A 21,881-nucleotide genomic window follows, 5' to 3' on the forward strand; every position below is an offset into this window, starting at 1 on the left:
GAGCAGCGCACGGAAATGCCATTTACCTTCCTGCCAGAGTGGTACCTATTTATCTACTTGCACTTGATGTGCTTTCGAACTGCTAGGTGGGCAGGAGCTGGGACCAAACAACGGGAGCTCACCCCGTCGTGGGGATTCGAACTGCCGACCTTCCATTCGGCAAGCCCCAGGGTCTGGGGTTTAGACCACAGCGCCCCACGTGTCCCCCTTTTTTTGCATATAATTATATTTATCCATTCTATTTCATCTCCTTATTTGTACTTTAGTTCATTTTACTTCATAAATGTTATATCAGTCCTGCTAATGTTTCTAAGTAACTACAGTGGTTTTTAAGGTATTCTACAAATGTTTCCCATTCTTGATTATTATTTTTTGTCATCTTGGTGTCTGATCTTCATGGTCATCTTTGCCATTTTGGCACAGTCCATCATTTTGGTTATCCACTCATCTTTTGTTGGGACCTTCTCTTCCTTCTACATCTGGGCTAACAACATTCTTGCAGCTGTTGTCGCATGTTGTTGTTGTTTAGTCGTGTCCGACTCTTCGTGACCCCATGGACCAGAGCACGCCAGGCACTTCTGTCTTCCACTGCCTCCCGCAGTTTGGTCAAACTCATGTCGCATACATAGTCTTTTTAGGTCTCTTGGTATTTCTTCTCCTGTTAAGCCTAGTCAAAAAGCTTCTGGGTTTTTTTTAGTAAATGTTACTTTCAAGACCTTTCTAGGGTCCAGGAAATACCCAGAATACTGCAGCCACAAGCAGTGTCTGAGCGGAAATCTGCGAAACGTCCAGGAAAATCAGGGTGTATGGCAGCCCATGTCGTTTTTGCTGATTTACCTCAGAGATCGCTCCAAAACGTTCAATTTCTTTGCGTTTTTGTAAAAAGAGGAGTCAGTACCACTTATTTTTTTGTTTTTAGAGGGAGAAGAAAATATACACTAGCTGTGGAAGCACAAATAGTGGTTCTCACAGAGGGCCCAATTAAAAGGAGCACCTTGTTCATGTTAAGTAGGCCAGAATGTCTTGCTTCCGTCCATTGTGGTATTGCCACATCTTCACTTGCTCCTAGAATTCCAGGAAAACCGTTGCACAAAGATGACGAAAGAGATGACCCGACAAGCCACACACATAAGGCGAAACACATAAGGGTCACTAGCTAATCTAACCAGGACGGCGGGGATGGGATTCTTTCCCATCTGCAAATGGGATTGGTAGTCAGACCTTGAATTTTAGTGAATCCCGCCCCCCCAACCTTGGCAAAATTAAAGATGCACAAATTGGTGTGGCCATAGGGGGAACGAGATTTGCATGGCAACACACATTTTACACCTCATACTTTCCCAGGGGGCTAGGTTTGCCACATTTCAAAAAGTAAAAACATGGACACTCTGAAAATTGAGCTTTTTAAAGGACCCCCCCCTCCCAATTGCTGATCTTATTTTAGACAAACCCCCAAGTTGCCCAAAAGTCGCGATTTTCCAATTGGCTTTCCTAAGGTCCAGGTCAAAGTGTAAGGCAGCTGCTGGGGATGGTACAAATGGTCAGTAAATGAATTCATTGTGAATACATTAACATTGTCTGATATAATGCACGCTTCAAACAAGAAAATACTGAAATATTGCCCACTGGTGCATGTTATTTTTTTTAAAAAAAAGAACACCAGCTCTTCAAGCAGAGTACGTTGTTGTTGTTGTTTGTTTGTTTCAGGCAGAGTACTTTTGCAAAGCAGTAGCTTTTAGACTAATTACTTAGCGTGCAAATATTCATATGTATCACCATTTGTGTGAGACAGTTAGAAGCTTCATTCTGCCTCTTCTGGTAAAAAACACTGAATTATGCGTCCTTTCAGACACAACTTGCGCAAGCTTCATTAAGCAAAGTTAATAGCTCTTTTTAAAGAATTGGATATAAGTCATTGAAATGTGTAGAAAGAATTTGTTTCAACAATTAGCTTGCCATAGCAAATGAGGCAGTGGGGGTAGGGGTTTAAATTAGGGTTGCCATACATCTGGGGAAATCTGGAGGTATGGCAGCCCCTATGTTGGCAGTGCCGTTTTTGCCGTTTCCCCATAAAAATAGCTGAAAAAGCTCAACAACTTTTCTGTCTGGATTTTCAGTGTTAGAAATATGGCCACCCTAGTTTAAATACATTAATAATTCATACCATGGTTAGCTTCCTGACATAGTGTAAGAATTCTTTTGGCAGATTTTACTGTCCATTCGTACCATCCCCAACCCCCAGCCCTGTGCAAGTATAAGGTGAAAAATATATGTGCTCTCAGGCAAATTTTGTTCCTTCCTATGAACATCACATAGCAAATTTAGTTCATTTTAGCAGGACAAATTCCCGTGCTGACAGAGGACAAATTTGTAACACTGGCAGAAGGACCAAATCAAAGATACATGTGGAAATTAGGTATGTTTTTTGGAGCTGGGTATATGTTCAAAATTCACAGAGGTGTTTGTAAGGGATGGAAAGTATCTGCAGATTTCATATCCTAAGATTCGTTGTTTCGTTTTTTTAAGAAAAGAAAGCTTCAGACCATTCCACTTCTGCTTAATGAAATGTCAGGAGCCAGTAGTCGTGCCAAATAATATTCCTATTGTTCAGAGGATTTAGTGCTTTCTCTGTACCCAAATGTCCTGCCCCATGACTAGAGAAAGCAGAAAAGGAATTCTGCAACATGTGCATATTATGCAAGTCCAAAACACTTTACACAATTTCTCGGTTTTTTGCTTAATGTTTTCTACAGTGATTACATTTTGGAAACTTCAAGCGCAGCCAAAAACATTAAGCAAAACCAGAGGAAGCTGTGTAAAGTGGCTGGATTTGGATACCATATAAAGTTTGCAGAGTTCAGATTTTGTTGGAAAACCAACTTTTTAAAAAAGATGATTACAAATGGCCCTGAGTAATGTTGGTCTTTGGCCTGGTTAAAAGAATAAATGCTATAATAACACCTGTTTAGGTGTTACTAATCATATGCATGTTTTTTATAACAATGTTCTCTGAGCGATGACCTACTGAAATGGTTTAGCGGAATACAAACACTAAAAATCAGTAAGTGAGGCAGAATAGTGTGACATATCTGTTGGAATTCTGCCTGGGTCAGAGGAATGTGCCACAGCGTAGGCACCGGCAGATATTCCTGTCGACCTCCCCGCGTCTCTTCACTCTGCTGATAAGCAGGCGAGGTCCGGCGATTCTTCTCAGATGTATGAGAGGAACACACCGTTCTTCCTCTCTCCCCTTTGGTGTCCCCAGGGAGGGGAAAGAAGCAGACAGAAAACTATTTACATCATTTATTTCTGCCTCTTACATCAGTACAGAGAATCATGTCTGCACTCAACAACAGCAAGAAGAAACTCCTCCCAAGTACATCCAGTACGGGTCATATGACACACACACACTGAGCTAACATCCGGTGCTCAGTACAGAATGGACTGCCCCTTTGTTCCCATGGCAACAGTCACAAACATCCTGTCTGGCTTTCCAGCCACAAGCAGCTGGCTGAGCTGCTAGAGCCTTTGCTTGCTGCAGCATTGGTGCTTTATGGTAACATACTCCCCCTAAAGTATCAATGCCTGCTGCGAGCAAAGCGTCATCCAGAGAAGAAAACAAACAGTTGTTATACTTATAACATTCCCCTGTTGTTTCAGTTCCACCCTTGGAACTACCCGCCACTGGTTTAACCAATGTACCTCTCTGGTTGTGTGACTTCGCATTACCTTGGTTAACAACTCTCTGTTGTGCCTTTGTCTCTGACTCAGACACAGCTTCAATCTGTCCTTGGTCGTTTACAATAGCAACATATGCAAGGTTAGCAAACTCCTTTGAATACCTCTTGGGTGGTACACCCTTCGTTGCTCTCTCAGACCTACGTAAAAGTTGCTGCTCTTCTCTGCTTTCTGGTTCAGCCTCTGAACTCTCTGGAGAACCAGTACTAAGCTTAATCAATGGTTCATCCTCCTCTTCTGAGGGTCTAGTCATTATGTGAGATTTCCTCTCAATGACTGTGACAACTGAGCTGTCTGAGCTATCGCTGTCATCATCAGTACTACTGAACTCAATAAGATCAAACTCATCATCATCATCATCTGAACCGTTTCCTGTGGGAAATGTCTGTACTATCCGCTCTTGCTTTGGAGCACTCTCTAGGAACTTTGTGAGAATCACCTGACCAGATTCAGACAAAATTACTCTGTAGAGACCCTTTTCATAACCCACAAAAATGCCTCTGGCATTCTTTACTCCACCTGGAGCTTCTGTTCTCACATGAGACCCGAAAACCTTAAAATAGGCAACAGGTTTTCTATTGAACAGCTTCTCAAAAGGAGAACATCCCAACTCTGTTGAGACCTTTCTCAACCACACATGAAGATAGGACGCTAGCGATTCGGCCCAATATTCATGTGGCAAATGTGAACTCAGCAATTGCGCATTCATCCCCTTTTGCAATTCTTTGTTCACTCTCACACAGACCCCCCTGTTCCACGCTTCTTGCGAAACTGCCACTTTGTGGTCTATCCCTTTTCCATCCAGGAACTTCTGAAACTTCTGTAACAGAAAAATTTGCTTCTCATCTGTGAAAAGACAATCAATGTTAGCATCATGCATATTTTTAACCTTGTCACAAAACTCCTGAAACTTTTCTAAAGTTTCTTGCGGTTTCTCCATCATATAAACCCAAGAATAATTAGTGAAACAATCCACACACAAAAGGTAATATCGTGCACCGCCTCTAGATGGTTCTAGAGGACCAATCACATCAGCATACACCCGCTGAAATGCTCTGTCGACCTTCTTGGTCTTGGTCACCTTCCTGGTGCTCACACTGGTCACACCTGCAAGAGAGATTTCGTTAGAAACAGAAGAATTACATTTCATGTAATCACTTTGATCAAAAGTCAACAAATACAGTCCATCTTTCTCTTTGGCAGTAAGAAACAGTTCTCCATCTTTGTAGATCTTGCAGCTTTTAGCATCATAGGACAGTTTCAGTCCTTTCTTTGCAATCTGCGACACGCTCAGCAGATTAAATCTCAGTTCTGGAATCAGGTAAACATCACTTATAGTCAAGTTCAGACTCTCAAGATACACAGTCCCAAATCCAGTCGCTTCCAACTCCTGACCGTTGGCCTGTTTCACAGTGAAGCTTTGCTTCTTCAACGTCGAAAACAGTCCTCTGTGCGGGCACATGTGAACCGTTGCGCCCGTGTCTATTATGAACGAGTTCCCAACATCTGGCGTGGTTCCTTTCGCCATCATAGCCTTTGCAGGTTTCACCTGGCACTTGGTACGGCTTTCGCCTGACGCCTGAGGCTTCGTAGAGCTGCTCTTTGCTCCTCTTGACTGGCGCGGCTTCTTACAGTTTCGCTGTAGATGCCCAGTCTGTGCACAATTGTAGCATCGGACAGCACTCAATGCTACACCATGCTCCCCTGTAGCATCAGCAGTGGGGGAATTAGAACTCTGTTCTTCCCTCCCCCTGTCTTTTTCTTCCAGTGCAGCAAGTCTGTCGTGTTCATTCAGGACCACAGCACAAACTCTCTCCGCGGTCAGCTGCGCGGCCGGTAGGGAACCAAGCTGACTGGCAACAACCTTGTAGGTGCGGCTAAGGCTGTTTATCATCATGAAGCAAAACACTTCCTCCTGAAGACGGAAATTGCGTTCCACCATCTGTTGACGCAGAAACTTCATTTCTGTCAGGTGCGCTTGAACATCTCCATCAGGCGCAAGTCTCAGATTGGTCAATTTCTCAAAATACAGCAACGCTGAAGAACCAGCATCTCTCTGATGCTTTGTACGCAGCGTGTCCCATACCTCTTTCGCATTTTCTAAATGCTGAACATGCACCAACTGATCATCTGAGACACACAGAATTATAGCAGTCCTGGCCCTTACATTCTGTGACTCCCAACCTCTGGTTGGTGCTGCAGGGATGGGGTTTTCAATTACATCAAAAAGCCTCTGATTCTGCAGCAGGGCCTTCATCTTTACAGACCAAGATGAATAATTGTCATTGGTTAAGGGAGGTGGGCAAGGCAAACCTCCCCCTTTCTTGGCATCCATCTTGAAGCCAAGCCTCCAGCTCAGACTGTCAAACAAACTGTAAAATCCAACAGTTGTTTTTGTCTTTCTTACGCAGGAAACTGCAAATTGTTTACGCTCTTTGCACCTGGCAGCTAGACTCAGGCTGCTATCGAAAAGTCCCTTCCAAGAGCTCGTAAACCTTGTAGCCAAAACATTCTCTGGTTGTGTTTCGCTTTCCCAGGCTTACACGCAGAGTCCAGCCCCTTTGCCAGTAATTTTCCAGGACCGTTACCTAGCAACAATGCATTTCAATAGGACATCTTATCTACCACAAAAATTTGTGGAATGCAGGCTTCAGCCTTCAAGCTGCAGGCCTCTTCCTCCGGAGCTTTTGTTTTCTTTGAAACGCAGCTCCGTGAACCAGGGAATTAATCTTCCTGCGTTCACACTTTTAGCCCGAAATGCAGCATACCTTGAACTTTGTTGCTTTGGAAAACACCTCTTCTTTCCACCAGCTGTCTGTGGAGCCTCTGGCTTCTCTTCCTCCTTGGAGCAGAGGAGGACAATCCACCAGCCTCTCATGCAGATGCTCGATGAATCGCAACCATCCGAAGGCTACCACTGTTGGAATTCTGCCTGGGTCAGAGGAATGTGCCACAGCGTAGGCACCGGCAGATATTCCTGTCGACCTCCCCGCGTCTCTTCACTCTGCTGATAAGCAGGCGAGGTCCGGCGATTCTTCTCAGATGTATGAGAGGAACACACCGTTCTTCCTCTCTCCCCTTTGGTGTCCCCAGGGAGGGGAAAGAAGCAGACAGAAAACTATTTACATCATTTATTTCTGCCTCTTACATCAGTACAGAGAATCATGTCTGCACTCAACAACAGCAAGAAGAAACTCCTCCCAAGTACATCCAGTACGGGTCATATGACACACACACACTGAGCTAACATCCGGTGCTCAGTACAGAATGGACTGCCCCTTTGTTCCCATGGCAACAGTCACAAACATCCTGTCTGGCTTTCCAGCCACAAGCAGCTGGCTGAGCTGCTAGAGCCTTTGCTTGCTGCAGCATTGGTGCTTTATGGTAACAATATCCACTGACATAAAAGCGCAAGAGCCGTCTCAGTGAATCCCAGACCCTCCAAATGTCCCTATTTTCCAGGGACAGTCCTGGATTTACAGAAGCCATCCCAAGTTCTGATTTGATCCCAGAATGCCCCGCTTTTCCTTAGGACGTCCCTATTTTCGTTGAAGAAATGCTGGAGGGTATGGTAGGAGGTCCCTATTTTCATCTGAGAAATGTTGGAGGGGATGGAGTTATGCGACTCCCCACCCCACCCCAACCAAGGAGATAAGTAACTAGACAACCTATAGAAGACATCTGGAGGCAGCCCTATGTAGAGAAGTTTTTAAATATTTAATTACGTTTTTATATGTTGGAAACTACCCAGAGTGGTTGGGGCAACCCAGTCGGATGGGTGGGGTATAAATAATAAAAAGTATTAATTATTGTTGTTGAAGAGGATGTCCCTATTTTCCTCTGAGAAATTCTGGAGGGAATGGAATCCTTTCAGCAGCAAGCTTAAAACATGACATCACGGCATCAATAAGACAGGATGAACAGAAAAACCCTTGCCAAAAATATATTAAGGTGTGCGTGCTGGAAACTTCAAGTCAAGAAAGTTTTCAAAAGGAAGAAGTGGGAGCCGATCAAACTGTTTGTTTGCCAATAGCTTGGCTCTGTTCCTTGAGCCCCTGCCCATTTCCCCAAGCCAGGAAGGCTGTAGCTAGGACCAGGGGTAAGAGCTGTTGATTCAGCAATAAACTCAGACTAAAAGCTTACATAAGATGCTCCACCCTTGCCCCCAATCATATCCTGAACCAAGCAATGTTTCAACATCCTGCAACTGTTTATAACCAACACTTTTCAAACTAATGCTTTCTTTAAAAAACCAAAGCTTTTCACTTTTGCATTTCCTACCTCCCCACAATATTTTATGTAATTGCAATTTTAATATTTTGTTTTCAAATTGCCTAGTAATGAAGACTGGATCTGGATTAATTTTTAAAAACTTTTTTAAACACCACCCTAGTAGCTACAGGCCTAAAATAACTTCTTTTTGGAATCAATTACTCCCCCCTGTCCACACTAAACTAGGGAGGAAGCTGAACTGAACCTAAGTGGTACGTATGCATCTAAATAAACATGCAATGATCAGCCCAACTGAAACTGGCTGATGCCTTGGAACTAAACTGATTTTCACAGAATCACTATCTTGTAGAGCTGGAAAGGACCACAAGGGTTATCTCATCCAACCCCCTTCAATGATTTGATTTGGGGTAGGGGGTCAAATTATTAAGCTTGGTGGCTTTTTTTATTTTTTATGGATTTTAAAATAAAAAATGACACACCCTCGCTATACCTCCGGGGTTTTGCTGGACATTTTGCCGATTCAGCAGAAGTCTGCCCAGATGCCATTCTGCTGCCCGAATCCCGGTAGTGTCCAAGAAAATCCAGACGTATGGCAGTCCTATTCTATATCCTCACGACAGCCATTTGAGCAAGGTTAGGCTGAGAGTTGGTGGCTGACTAATGCAGGAAGTCTGCAAAAAGTGAGTTCAAAATATGTCGGTGCAAACGCTCAAAGAATTTGTCGTTGTTGATCAACGTTAGCAAACTGCCTTTTGTGTTTTCCTGTAAAAGAGTGGAATACAGCAATCAAGACTCTTATCTACCTTTCATGGTTGGCTCCACCCTGGCTCTGAACACTTGGATTTCTCCGTATATCGATCCAAGTTTCTTTCTGCCTACTCACCTTAAAGATGTATCTGGGTTGCAAAGAGTGATCCCATGTAAACTTGGAGGCATTAGGAGCACAGACTTTACCATGGCTCAGCGATAGATCCCTTCTCTTATACTCCTAGAGTCAATCAGCCATGAGAGATTGGTTTATTCATCATTCATTTATTGCAAATTCATTATTCACAGCTCAATAGCTCTCAAAGGGTGTTCCCACAAGAGAAAAATGTGATAGAATACGAAAAACTACAAGCCCTAAAAAACCATCCCTACAAACTCTGAAAACAGTAACTATTAACAAGAACAACAAAATCAACAAATTGTGGTCCCTCCATCACTGCCACACAACACTTGGATTCAGCCTGGAGATTCATATCTCATCTCATGTTGCAGCTAAGTTGTGGCTACAGGTGATGGCTTTAATATGGAAAGTGAGTCGTCTTGGGTCATTCTCTGCTTTTATGGTTTGGAGGTTACCTCCTCTGAATCTATGGTGTGGGTCAGACAGCTCCGGAGAGACAATGACCTGCAGTAGAGATGAGAAAAGGCAAAGTCACATGCCTTTTGCGTTGCCAAAAATGCACTCCAGATAATGGGTACAACATAGAAGCAGAAGCAAGCCAAAGTAAGGATGCCATGAGATGACCTTCTTGCAACTCAGGTGGAGTGAGATGCTCATCTCCAATCTCTTGTCCCAGAGGACATCACTGGGACCTGCAACCTAGTAGGCATTGGGTTGAAAGGCAGCATTGAGGAAGAGGATAGGAAATGCCACCTGAATCTTCCTGGGACCACGTTAGTTGAGAGCCTCCTGGGGCTAGAAAGAGGAACGTTTTGTTTTCCAAATTAATAAATACATGTGAGAGATGTACCTTCAGATTGAGGAGTCTGGCTGCCTTTGTCAGCAGTGAACAGGTCCTGCTGGCTGCCTGATTCCTGCCATTCATGTTTTCAATGGAAATATAACTTCTCGGTTCCTGTGAGAGGGAGAACCAGCTCAGAATCAGATTAAAAAACAACACACGATATTTAAAAATCACATATTAAAAGGCAGCCTATGGAAATGCTGCCCGGCCACTGATTGATGTGACATAGGGGAATATTCCCTCCCATGAAATAAAGAAAAGGGAAGTATTTGCAGCATTCAGCACAATCTTTTTTTTTTAAAGAGGAACAGAATGGACTTGCCCAAAGATTAAAACCTTTTGGGACATGATCCACGACAAAATAAAAAAATTGATAAGGACATCACACACAAAAAAGGCAGAGGCATATCTATTAGGAATTCTAGATAACGATATCCCAAAAGATAAAACTAACTTATTTCTATACGCGACAATAGCGGCAAGAATTTTGATTGCTAGCTATTGGAAAGAAGACAGCATCCCAACAAAAAGAGAATGGTTGGGGAAACTTTGCGAGTACCTGGAATTAGCAAAACTGACGGCTATAATAAGGAGAAAGTCCAAAACTATGGTTATGAAGCAATGGGAGTTCTTAAATGATTATTTACAAAACAGGGCTCAACTACAAAAATCTGGTTGTGTTTAGAATAATCTTGTGCGTAATATAAAAAATACAAAGGGAGACATTAAGGAAATCCAAAGGGAAAATATGAAGAACAGAGGTTCTGACGAATGGATTATTAAAAACACGTGAGGTAAACGGTGGAAGGTTTTTTTAAAACAAACACTATTTAAGGTAGATAAGGACAAGATGAAATTATACAATTGAATATAAATATAGATGGGAAACTGTTATGTATTTTGAGTACTTATCTACTTTGAAAATTTTTCACTTATGATCTTTTTCTTTTACTTCTTTATTCTTTCTTTGTTCTTTTTTTCTTTTTTCTGATATCTTATCTTTCATTTCACTGCTTTATTGTGAATAGCATTTTATAGAGGTATAAATAACTGTAAATATGAAAAGAGACAAAATATTCTCTAATTTTTTTCCTTGGTTAGATGTATTTTCTTTTTCTTTTGTATTTTCTTTTGTTGTGAATATGTATGTTTTCTAATTTGTACTTAATAAAAATATTTTTTTTTTAAAAAAAGAGAGAGGAGCAGAATGCTGGACAGCAGAGGAATTGTGATGGAGTCTCGTTTGGAGACAGAATGATTGACAGGCAGTTGGAGCGTGCTGGTTTTGTCGGAATGCTGGTTTTGAGCCTAATTTAGGCTGGAGGATTGGAGAAAGGTCCCTGTGGGTGTCAGAAAAGGCCTCTGCAGGTACAGGTGAGCCCAAAGGTGCCACACTGATGCTCAGTGTTGGACTTCCACTTCAAAAGCAGCGAGGAAGGTAGGAGCAATACCTTTTCTCCATCAGCCTTTGAGGGCTGACTTGTTCTCGGGTCCGTGGGAAAAAAAGGCGTATTGGCTCCTCAACCAGTCACAGGGTGGGCGGCTGTTGCAGACCGTAGCTCCAAACACCTTTGCCCCCTAGGAGCAACGCCTGGGGTTAGGCAGTCAGTCGTTGGGGAACTCCTAGGCTGGCAACTGAGGAAAGCTTGCCAACTCTTTATCCTCGCCAACTCTTTAAGCTGCATCCTGTCCAACCTACACCAGGAATCAATAAAGTTGTGGCCAGTTTTTTAAAATCTCGGAACATTGTCCTTCTTGCTCCCAGAGAGCAGGGGTTCACTGCGAGCGGGTCCACAATGGAAAGTCCCTGTCGATGAAACAACGGGAAAGGGCAGAAGTAAAAAAAGAGAGAAATGATTGTCTCCCTTCTTTGAAAGAGGTATCATGGAAGTCTCCTCAAAGGAGAGATCAACTTCCTTCTTAACCCATTAGCCAGGTTCTCACTGCCCTCAGAACAATTCCCTGCCAGTACGGATCGTTTGCTCACCTGAAGAATAAGAGTGAGTCCCATCTGTCCTCAGAACACTGGGTTGCTCGAAAAAACACGAGGATTTTCCGCTCCTCCATCTTCCAGGCCAGCAGAAGGACTTTACACCAAGAACATCTTTCTCAAAAGGCCCTGGAAACTTGGGAGACACCTTGCTTTGAACTGCAAAGATGAGGCACTTTGCTTGAAGCATAATAATAAGCTTTACAAGGCTAATCTTTTGATGATAATAATAATAAGAATATGTTGCCCTATACCCGCAGGTCTCAGAATGATTCACAACATAAAACCACCATATAAAATATAAAAACACACCATACATAACAAAACAAAACCAACCCATGATTGGAGAGGGAATGTCCTCTGTGGTGCTAAATCTTCATGGATAGTGGCAGAATCACAGTGGCTTTCTGCATCTCTTCCCCTCCCTCTCTTACCAACACAACAACTGCCTAACGCTTTAACTCTGACTGACAAAGTAACCCCCTAAGAAAATGGCTCACTAACTCAATAACTCTCTCACCTTATTTCCCCTCTTGCCCAAGATGTCTGGCAAGTCACCCAGCAAGGGGACGTGTCACAATGGAGCACATGTCGCAGTGACTTTCGCAACCTTCCTCAACAATGAGCTCTGGCAACTGGGTGGAATCTACACACATATTAAAAAAAACACAACGTTGTGAAATGGTTTTTTTTTCGGGGGGGGGGGGGGAAATACATTGAATTTGCCATAGCTCACCATCACCATCTACTGTCACATTTGTACACTGCACTTTACAGCACCTTTTATTTGAAGCTGGATAAGAGTCGGCCACGACTGGACCTAATGGTCGCGGTCCCTTTACCTTTAAGCTGAGTCCAGGGTCTGAAGGAGAAAGAAACCATTACGTATTTTGTGCATTTATCTTGTATTTATGCCACAAACCACCCTGAGATATTTGAATGAAGGGCAGTACTGTATACAAATTAAATAAAGAATAACTGTAATAAAATAATCATTGGTTTTAATATTTCTGGACATGGCTTGGGTGGAGTAAATTTAGTAAAGTCAGAAAAGGGGAGTTGGTGGCTGGGTTATGCCAAAAAGCTGTCCTATGTGAGGCCATACTGGAAAAAGAGGTCAGAAAAGCAGGGGGGCGAGGGTTACGATCAGTCAGAAATACAGCTGGTGGAGCTTTCGGGTCAGAAATGAATTGCACCTAGTACTTAAAACTGGGTGGGACTAAATTTGGCCGGGGCAGAGATTTGGAAAAATTGTCCTGAAGTAAAATCCATTTAGGCAGTATCTACATACACATAAAAAATGCTGTGAAAATGCTTTTTTAAAAAACGTTTTGAAAAATACATTGAATTTCACATAGCACTCAAGGTAAATATGAGTATTCCCTTACGTACAAAATATCCCTTTAATAAACAATCCTGGTTATGGCGCTCTGGTCTAAACCACTGAGCCTCTTGGGCTTGCCGATCAGAAGGTCGGAGGTTCGAATCCCCGCGACGGGGTGAGCTCCCGTTGTTCGGTCCCTGCTCCTTTCAACCTAGCAGTTCGAAAGCACATCAAAGTGCAAGTAGATAAATAGGTACCGCTCTGGCAGGAAGGTAAATGGCGTTTCCATGCGCTGCTCTGGTTTGCCAGAAGCGGCTTAGTCATGCTGGCCACATGACCTGGAAGCTGTACGCCGGCTCCCTCGGCCTGTAGAGCGAGATGAGCGCCACAACCCCAGAGTCGTCCGTGACTGGACCTAATGGTCAGGGGTCCCTTTACCTCCAGGGTTGGTGTCAATCTCATACCTAAGCCTAGGGTGCCAAGCCACTAGGAATTTTGAACAGCATGCCAAGGGAAGAAATGTCAATGGGAAACAGACGCGTTGAGGAACTTAAGTTACAGTGGGACCGAACAACAGGAGCTCACTCTGTCGCAGGGATTCGAACCACCGACCTTCTGATCGGCAAGCCCAAGAGGCTCAGTGGTTTAGACCACAGGGAATTTTCAATTTGCTAGTAGGTTTTACACAGATTAAACTGCTGCAGACTAACTGTCTCCGGGGCGCACAGCAGCACAACACAACATACCTGCTGCCCTCACAGTTAAGACTACTGTATTCAACTACCGATAAGTGCAGAGTTGCCATATTTCAAAAAGTAAAATCCAGGAAACCACCGAAATTGTTGAAACCCCAAAGTTGGGGAGTTTCCCCACCCCCACCCAACACCCCCAAATAAAAAAGTGATCCAGATTCCCAACGCCTTTTATAACACAATTACATATATGTCTATTCAGAAGTTCAATGGGACTTACAGCCTTTCTTGTGTTGTTGAAGCAAAGTTTACAGATGGCCTGGAATACAGACATGCTGAGAAATACTGGACAAAATGTCGGGAATTTTGAAGATGCAGAAAATCAGTGCAAGTGCATTAAGGCACCCCCTTAACTGAGGGTCAGTTTCAAGTCAGCTAAATGGAGTTTGTCCTTCTCATGCCTTCCCATCAATGCCTAAATTTCTTACAAACTTTTTTTCTAACTGCCATAATTGCCTAACCAAAAGCTTGAGCGTTGCTACAGCTGTCATTGTAAGGAAAGCTCGTGGAAACTGAGATTTGATGCAGTAAGAGAGCCAACAAGTGTTTGCAATACACCTTTTTCATTACCGCTGCCTCACTCCAATCAGCCCTCACACAACTCTTAAGAATTCGGTTTATAGCTATTTTCTTCCAGTAATAAGCAAATACTCTTCAAACAGACATCCTAGGTATACAAACAAAAGCAAGGGAGAAGAGCTATTGTTTAGGGTTTTTTGTTGATGTCAGGGTGGATAAAAGTCAGTGATTTTTATTTTTAAAAAATCAATTTTTATTTTATTTAAATCAGATTTTTTATTTTATTTAAAACAGATTTTTAAAATAAAATGCTTCTAGAGGAAAAATCTTTCTAAAGATAGTTTTCTATTTAAGTTACATTATAGTCCAAAGGCTATTCATCAGGAAATAAAGATTTGTTTTAAGTTTTTTATTTGTGCTAAAACTCAAGTCTAAGTTTTGTTTGTGTTTTATAAAAATTAGCAACACTAGTTAACAAACATGGATACATATGCTATTACGTTACTGTTTTAGTTAAATATGTTATTTAAATTGTTATTAAGGAAATGATTATTTTTCTCCTTCCAATAAAGTACAGCAGAAAAGTTGTCCAAATATAAAGAGTTAACTTATTAAACCTCACAATAATTTCATAATTATCTGTCTATGTAATTCTAATAGTATAACCAAATAAGTAATTTTTGATATAACTGTAAAAACTACTCTGAAAATTTATTATTCCAAAAACAATACCTTCCTCTGCTTGTAAATATTAAGATTATACCAGCAAGACGGAGTCTCTGTAAAAAAAAAAAAAAAAAAATCAAGTCTTACTGACTAGTGATTTAAATTGATTGATTTAAATCAAATCCACACTGGTTGCCGTTATTATTAATTTTTTGTATCTGTATTTTTAAATGTGGAAATCATTTCAAACACATTTTTCAATGTGTTTTGTTTAGGACTACTTTTGTTATGTTTACGACTGTGTAAATCATTTCCTCTTGCAAGCCACCTTGAGCATGGTTTGAGCTCTGGAAAAGCAGCATACAAATGAAGCGGGGATAAGAGGAAGGGTTGAACTAAGTTTTGACCAGGCATAAAATTCCCCCCCCCCCCTTTTCAAAACCCAGTCCTGATTTCCCCTCAACACCATCTGCTTTTCACAATGAAGGCTGCAATTCTAACCCCATTTACCTGCGAGTCAGCTTCACTGAACGCAATAGGAATTACTTCTGAGTAGGCACGCTTAGGATTGCAGTGTAAAATACCACAACCCTTCCACGAAATTGCACCCCCACCCTTCTGCCCATAGCTGTCAACGTTTCCCTTTTTTAAAGGGAAATTCCCTTATTCCGAATAGTATTCTACACAAGAAAAGGGAAAAGTTGACAGCTATGCTTCTGCCTGTTGCCTAAGTCCCAGCTCCTTGAGGCCCTAGGTGCCCGAGCACCCACAAAATTCCCCATAAAGGGCACCCACAAATTTTGGTGCCAGGGCCAATGCACGCTGCATGGCACCCACAGCTTGTGGGGCTAAGCTGGCAGAAACCAAACAGGGCATGCACCCATTATTCCCCCCCCCCCGACATATTCAAAGAAAATATTTAAACACACACAAAGTCTAGGGCCCAAACCTGGCCAGGACAATACTCACCCTGTCCCCTAGGATTCACAGCCCACATTTTGCTTCCCTCTAACAATGGTAAGTCTCAAAACAGAACAAAAAAGCAAGATGCATTAGGCTTGCAAAGAGTCCTGGCTGCAGCAAGATGGCTGCCTACCGCATTGGGAGAATTTGCTGCCCAGGTTAGAAACAACATGGCTCATTCCTGCAGCCTGTATTTTGGTTGGCTATAAGCAGCCTTCGTTCCTTTGTCAGTGCAACTTGGACTACACTGGCAGGAGGCCAAAAGAGAGGAATCAAAACTGCCTGCTAAGAGAGACCCGCCCCTCCTTTAGCAAAATGCTAAATTATCCCGGCAGCCATTTTAAGTGATATTTGATTTTCTAAACTTTTAATGGATTCTTTCATACCCACCAACCTTTCTCTGGTGAAAACAGGAGCGTCCCATTCCATAATGATGATTTTACTCTTTCTATCCCACACGTCTGGCTGGGCAGCTCTAGCTACTTTGGGCAGCTTGCAAGATGTAAGGAAAACATCATAAAACATTAAACATTTGTTTTAAAAACCCCTTCCCTATACAGGATTGCCTACAGATGGATTGGGGTCAGATAACTCCACACCCTCCTACCTCTCTCCAGTGAAAATAGGGAAGCCCCTTTCCATAATGATAATTTGAGTATTTATACACCACACATCTTACTGGGTTGCCCCAGCCACTTTGGGCAACTTTCAACATATATAAAAACATAATAAAACGTTAAAACAAAAGTTCCCAACACAGGATTGCCTTCAGACGGCTCGGGGGTTGGATAACTCCATACCCTCCAACGTTTCTCCGGGGAAAATAGGGACATCCTAAGGAAAAGTGGGACATTACAAGATCAAATAAGAAACCAGGAAGGCCTCTCCTCACTGTGCCAACTCAGGGAATCTAGGCAGATTTCCATCTTTTTCTCTTTGCAGAACATTGATGTTCTTTTTTTAGAGCAGAATATAACTGGGGTTGCCATATTTCAAAAAATGAAATTCCAGCAACAACAGAAAAGTTGTTGAGCTGCTGGGGGGGGGGGGGGCAAAGTTGTTTAGCTTTTTAAAGTTTTGTCCAAAGTGTTTTTTGGGTTGGGTTTTTTTTTTTTGCAAAATAGAGAAGAAATTCGACGGGAAAACGACACTGCCAAAAATGGGCTGCCATACGTCCAGATGGGCTGCTTGCGTCTGCAGTATTCACAATATGCCCAGGAAATTCTCAACGTATCCTAATCATAACTCCGTTTAGGATATTCCACCGTTCTTACGCAGAGTTTCTTTTCTTTCAGAAAAGTAAGCGGCTCACATAAATGCAAAACAAAGCTTGAGTAATAAAGGAAATGGTCATACCACAACATACTGTCTCAGAGAAAGTTGAACAACATCATGAGGCAAGAACGAGGCAAGAAGCAAGAATGACAGTTGGTCTCTCTAACTGAATTTAACTGCACAGCTGCAGCAGTTACTCCATTCATTCCAATGGGGCCTGCCTGCAACTCCAGCACAAAGTCCCATTGGAATGAATGGAGGACAGACGGACGTGCAAGTCAGCCGTTCCCCAGATCAATTCTAGAGCCGAGTTCATGACTCAAGCTTTGAGGAGAATAAGTGGGGAAAACCCTGCTGCAACTCATACATCAACAAGTACCATGTCTGGATACTTTACATAGCCCTTAATAAATATATACTGTATTTACTCGAGTCTAATACGCCATCAAATCTAATTTACACCCTAATTTTTGCAACGTGATTTGGCCAAAAAAAGAGAGAGATGCGCATTAGACTCGAGTACGGTAAATACAGGTACGTTACCTTTACAGCTTAGTAAGAATTAAAATTTGGGAAATGAGAAAAAGCAACAGTGGCGGTGGTGGTGCCATGACAAGAACTACTCTGCAAATTGTGATAGTTCATTTGCACTCAGAACACATTATTAATCAAACTAATAAACAGAAATGAGTCAGCGTCTGAAAACACAGTAAGATGTTTATTAGAGTGAAAATACATAAGCGAGAAAAAGCAATGCAGCCCTTTTCATAATGCGGTGAGTCAAGGTCAGTTTGTTTAAGGCCATAAATCAGAGTACTTTTTGAATGGAAAGATATGTTTTGACTAATCTAGGAGGATGTTTGAAGAAAAGAACCAGAAATAGAAATGTGCAGGTCAAGAGCAAAGGCAAAAAGGATAGTGTTTTCTAGGGTAGGTATTAAATGGCAGGCTGAGACTGACTCCCAGCTATATCTGAAGGGCCAGAGGATGCCTGGTTTTAATTTCTCCAGTTAGTATTGAGAAATAATTACCCCAGTTAGTAATGCAAAATGCATAGGAGTTTCGATATCTTAAGGCTGCAGCTTTAAGCACAGTAAAAAGGAAGTGAATGGTTTTGAATGTAGTGAGATTTGCTTCTGAGTAAATATGCTCAGGGGTTTGCTCCACATGACTCACGTAAAAGACAAATGTGTACAAATTCTTCCATTTTGGAGAGCCTAAGCTACACTTTCTAAGGGCAAATCCACTCCATATATTTAAAACACTTTTGGTGCCCATTTAGAGAATTATGGGAGCCACAGTCTAGCAACCTTTGGAAAGCACGAGATTCTGTATGTGTCTCTATAGAATTATATGCAGTCCTAAATTGGGAATCCCATTCTAAGACCTAAATGAAGTATTTCCAGATCGCAGAAGCTAAACTTTAGCCACAATCCAGTATGCGTCCATGCACACCAAAGAAGTTTTCTTTTGGGCAGGTTTGCGTTACCATAAAACCCCCTTAAAGCAACGCCGCACGTAAGTTTCTGAAGGCGATACTTGCTAGGAAAACATTTGATGCCCTCATATTCCTGCTACCAGTTGAGATCACAGTATCGCTTAAAAAAACCCACACCAGCAGCTGAGTAAAAATATCATTACTAAATAGTAGAGGAAGGTTGGTTTGACATTTAAGGGTAATGATGACCGGATGCACTTCAGAGCTGACTGAACAAGATAGATGTATTTTTGTGTAAAAGGAGAAGAGGAAGACTTCTAATCCGTCTTCAATTTTCATAGTTTTAATACTAAAAAGCTGAGAAACTTAAAAAAAAGAAAACTGAAGTGAGGCTCTGCTGGTGAGGGATACGATCAAAGTGCAATTCCATTAGGTGGGGTAAGATAAAGGGTCCTTGTTCTGTTACCAGGGAGGGGGGCGCCATTTTGTGGTTCGCCTCAGGTGCTAAAATGTCTTGGGCTGGCCATTGTCTTTCTATTCAATGTTACCAGGTGTCTGTAGTGTAGAGGAGAGGACATAACTGGGACTTGGGTTTTTTTTCTAGAAAAAAAGATAAACAATTTCAGTGTTTTCCTAAAAAGCTCAGCAACTGGTCCTAGTTTTGAAATATGACAACCCCATGCAATACAGAATGTAAAGTTCCAGCCTGAGAATCACATTCCTCTTCTTTCATCTCACTTACTTTGTTCTGTTGAAATTATTCACACTGTTAAGAGGGACTCACATTTGTTACATTGTGGTGTAATTTAATGAGTCCTATATGCAAAGATAAGGGACGTGGGTGGCGCTGTGGATTAAATCACAGAGCCTAGGACTTGCTGATCAGAAGGTCGGCGGTTCGAATCCCTGCGACGGGGTGAGCTCCCGTTGCTCGGTCCCTGCTCCTGCCAACCTAGCAGTCTGAAAGCACGTCAAAGTGCAAGTAGATAAATAGGTACCGCTCTGGCGGGAAGGTAAACGGCGTTTCTGTGCGCTGCTCTGGTTCGCCAGAAGTGGCTTAGTCATGCTGGCCACATGACCTGGAAGCTGTACGCCGGCTCCCTCAGCCAATAAAGTGAGATGAGCGCCGCAACCCCAGAGTCAGCCACGACTGGACCTAATGGTCCCTTTACCTTTATATGCAAAGATGAGGATCAGCCCACATTCTAGAGAACTTCCTGCACAAGGGACATTGGAAATTTTCCCCTAGTGCTGAAAGAAAACCAACCTTAGGAAAGAGACTGGAGAACTACAGAAAAAAGCTTAAAACAAAACAAAAACACTGAGCTTTGTGATGATGCTACAGTCTTAATCAAGTTTCCTGACATGCATGCTGCCTGTTTCCACAAGAGACTCTTGAAGCATATCAGCTGACAGTGGAGAATTAATTGAAATTATAAAAAATAGTTAAGAGGCGGAGGAAGATAATGGTCTGACCGTGATTAAAGCCTGTGAAGAGCATAATTATTCATTGAATTATGGGAATGAAGAGTTTTGAAGACTATTTCTTGGAATGAGACATAGCCATCAAGAGGAGAAAAAAAATCCTCACAAAGGAATTAATGACTGATTTAATGCTCTAACTACAAATTACCTCTAATGTCCCTTCCATTCGAGTGAGAGTTAGCGCAGCAAAGGCAAAGTGGCGTTGGTGCCATCATCATGGTCTTGAGTTAGAGGATTAGAGCATTTTCCACACAAACACACGCAGGTGCGCTGAGGTTATAACTTCATATTGTTAATTGGTGTGTGTGTGATGCATTCACATAGTGCATCCCTTAGCAAAAATAGGCAAAACAGAATAGCATAGGATACTGACCATTTCTTTTACTTGTATTCAGCACCCATAGTTTATGCCAGATTGGCGCATCATAGCACATAGCCTCCAACATTTCTCTGATGAAAGTAGGCATGTGCTCTTCCATGATAATAATAATAATAATAATAATAATACCCCATCCATCTGACTAGGTTGCCCCAGCCATTCTGGACAGCTTCCAGCTTATATAAAAACATAATACAGTGGTACATTGGTTCTCAAACGTCTTGGTTCTCAAACAACTTGGAACCCAAACACTGCAAACCCAGAAGTGTTCCGGTTTGTGAACTTTTTTTGGAAGCCGAAGGTGCTCCATTTTGAGTGCCACGCTTCTGTTTTGAGTGCCACACTTCTGTTTTGAATGTTTTGCTGAGGTCTGTATGTTTTTTCTATTTATTTTGTGTTTTTGTTTTTGCGGCTCTTTTATTTTGTTTTCGTGACTGTGTGGAACCCAAGCTACTGATTGGTTGATTGATTGATTGATAGTGTGACTGCAGTACATTGAATGAATAAACTTTATTACAGTTACAGACCAGCATAAGAAAAACATATGAATAAAATAGCAGTTAGGATTTAAACAGGTAATTGTTAATGCAAATAAGAACAAATTGTGTGTGTGTGTGTGTGTGTGTGTGCATTCCCAAAAGGGAAGGGAAAAAGAAAATATACCTTTCTGCATCTTGATTTGCAAATGCTAGCCCTTCCCTTAAAAAATCCTGAGAGGAAGTAGCTATAGTCTTCCTGTTGAACCTTTAAATGTCTCATCATGACAGACACCGGTATAGATTTTTGTTTCTGACCTGACCTGCTGTCTTTTCAATAGAACTTTAGAATAATTCACTGTGTTGCTGTACCCAGAACTACCCAGAAAGGAAATAATAATTGGATTATTAGTCATCGTGCTTGACCATGGCAATTTACCCTTCCAACCTATTAATTTCCTAACAGGCTTGGCAGGAAGCTAAATATATACCAGAGTTTTCAGTGCTTCAGCTGGCTTTTCTAACTCACTTCAGAATGTGCTCAGCATGCCTGTTGGATTTGTAAAAATGCTACCAGCAGTTTGCCACTCAAGCCAATAATAACTCCTGAACAAAACATCATTAATAGTTTAGGGAAAATAAACTAAAATTCATTAGAGTTCCGAAATCAATAGCCTCGTCTTGGCATCAGATGAAAGATTGAGAACAGGTGGCTTTTAAAAAAAACAGTAACGATAACCCAGCAAAAGCAGTTGAATGTTATTACATAGACTATTTAGGGTTGCCATACGTTCAGAATTTCCTGAATATATCCAGAATACTGTAGCTAAAGCATCCATGACAGACGGCCATCCAACCTCTGTTTAAAAACCTCCAAGGAAGGAGAGTCCACAACCTCCTGAGGGAGACC

General features: G+C 42.0%; 1 protein-coding gene across 1 annotated transcript in view; it reads right to left on the reverse strand.

The window, feature by feature from the left end:
• The window catches only part of MC4R (melanocortin 4 receptor), a 29,783-nt gene extending 10,435 nt beyond the window's left edge, over positions 1-19,348 (reverse strand). The window contains exons 1-7 of the mRNA XM_081014996.1: positions 17,275-19,348; positions 16,313-16,410; positions 15,022-15,068; positions 11,692-14,045; positions 11,156-11,511; positions 9,711-9,815; positions 8,775-9,364 (exon numbers count right to left, since the gene is read on the reverse strand). The gene's annotated coding sequence lies outside the window, so the exon portion shown is untranslated. The remainder of the gene's footprint in view (positions 1-8,774; positions 9,365-9,710; positions 9,816-11,155; positions 11,512-11,691; positions 14,046-15,021; positions 15,069-16,312; positions 16,411-17,274) is intronic.
• Between the last annotated feature and the right edge of the window lie 2,533 nt (positions 19,349-21,881).

This window comes from Podarcis pityusensis (assembly GCF_964106645.2).
Source record: "Podarcis pityusensis genome assembly, chromosome: 7".
Lineage (NCBI taxonomy): Eukaryota > Metazoa > Chordata > Lepidosauria > Squamata > Lacertidae > Podarcis > Podarcis pityusensis.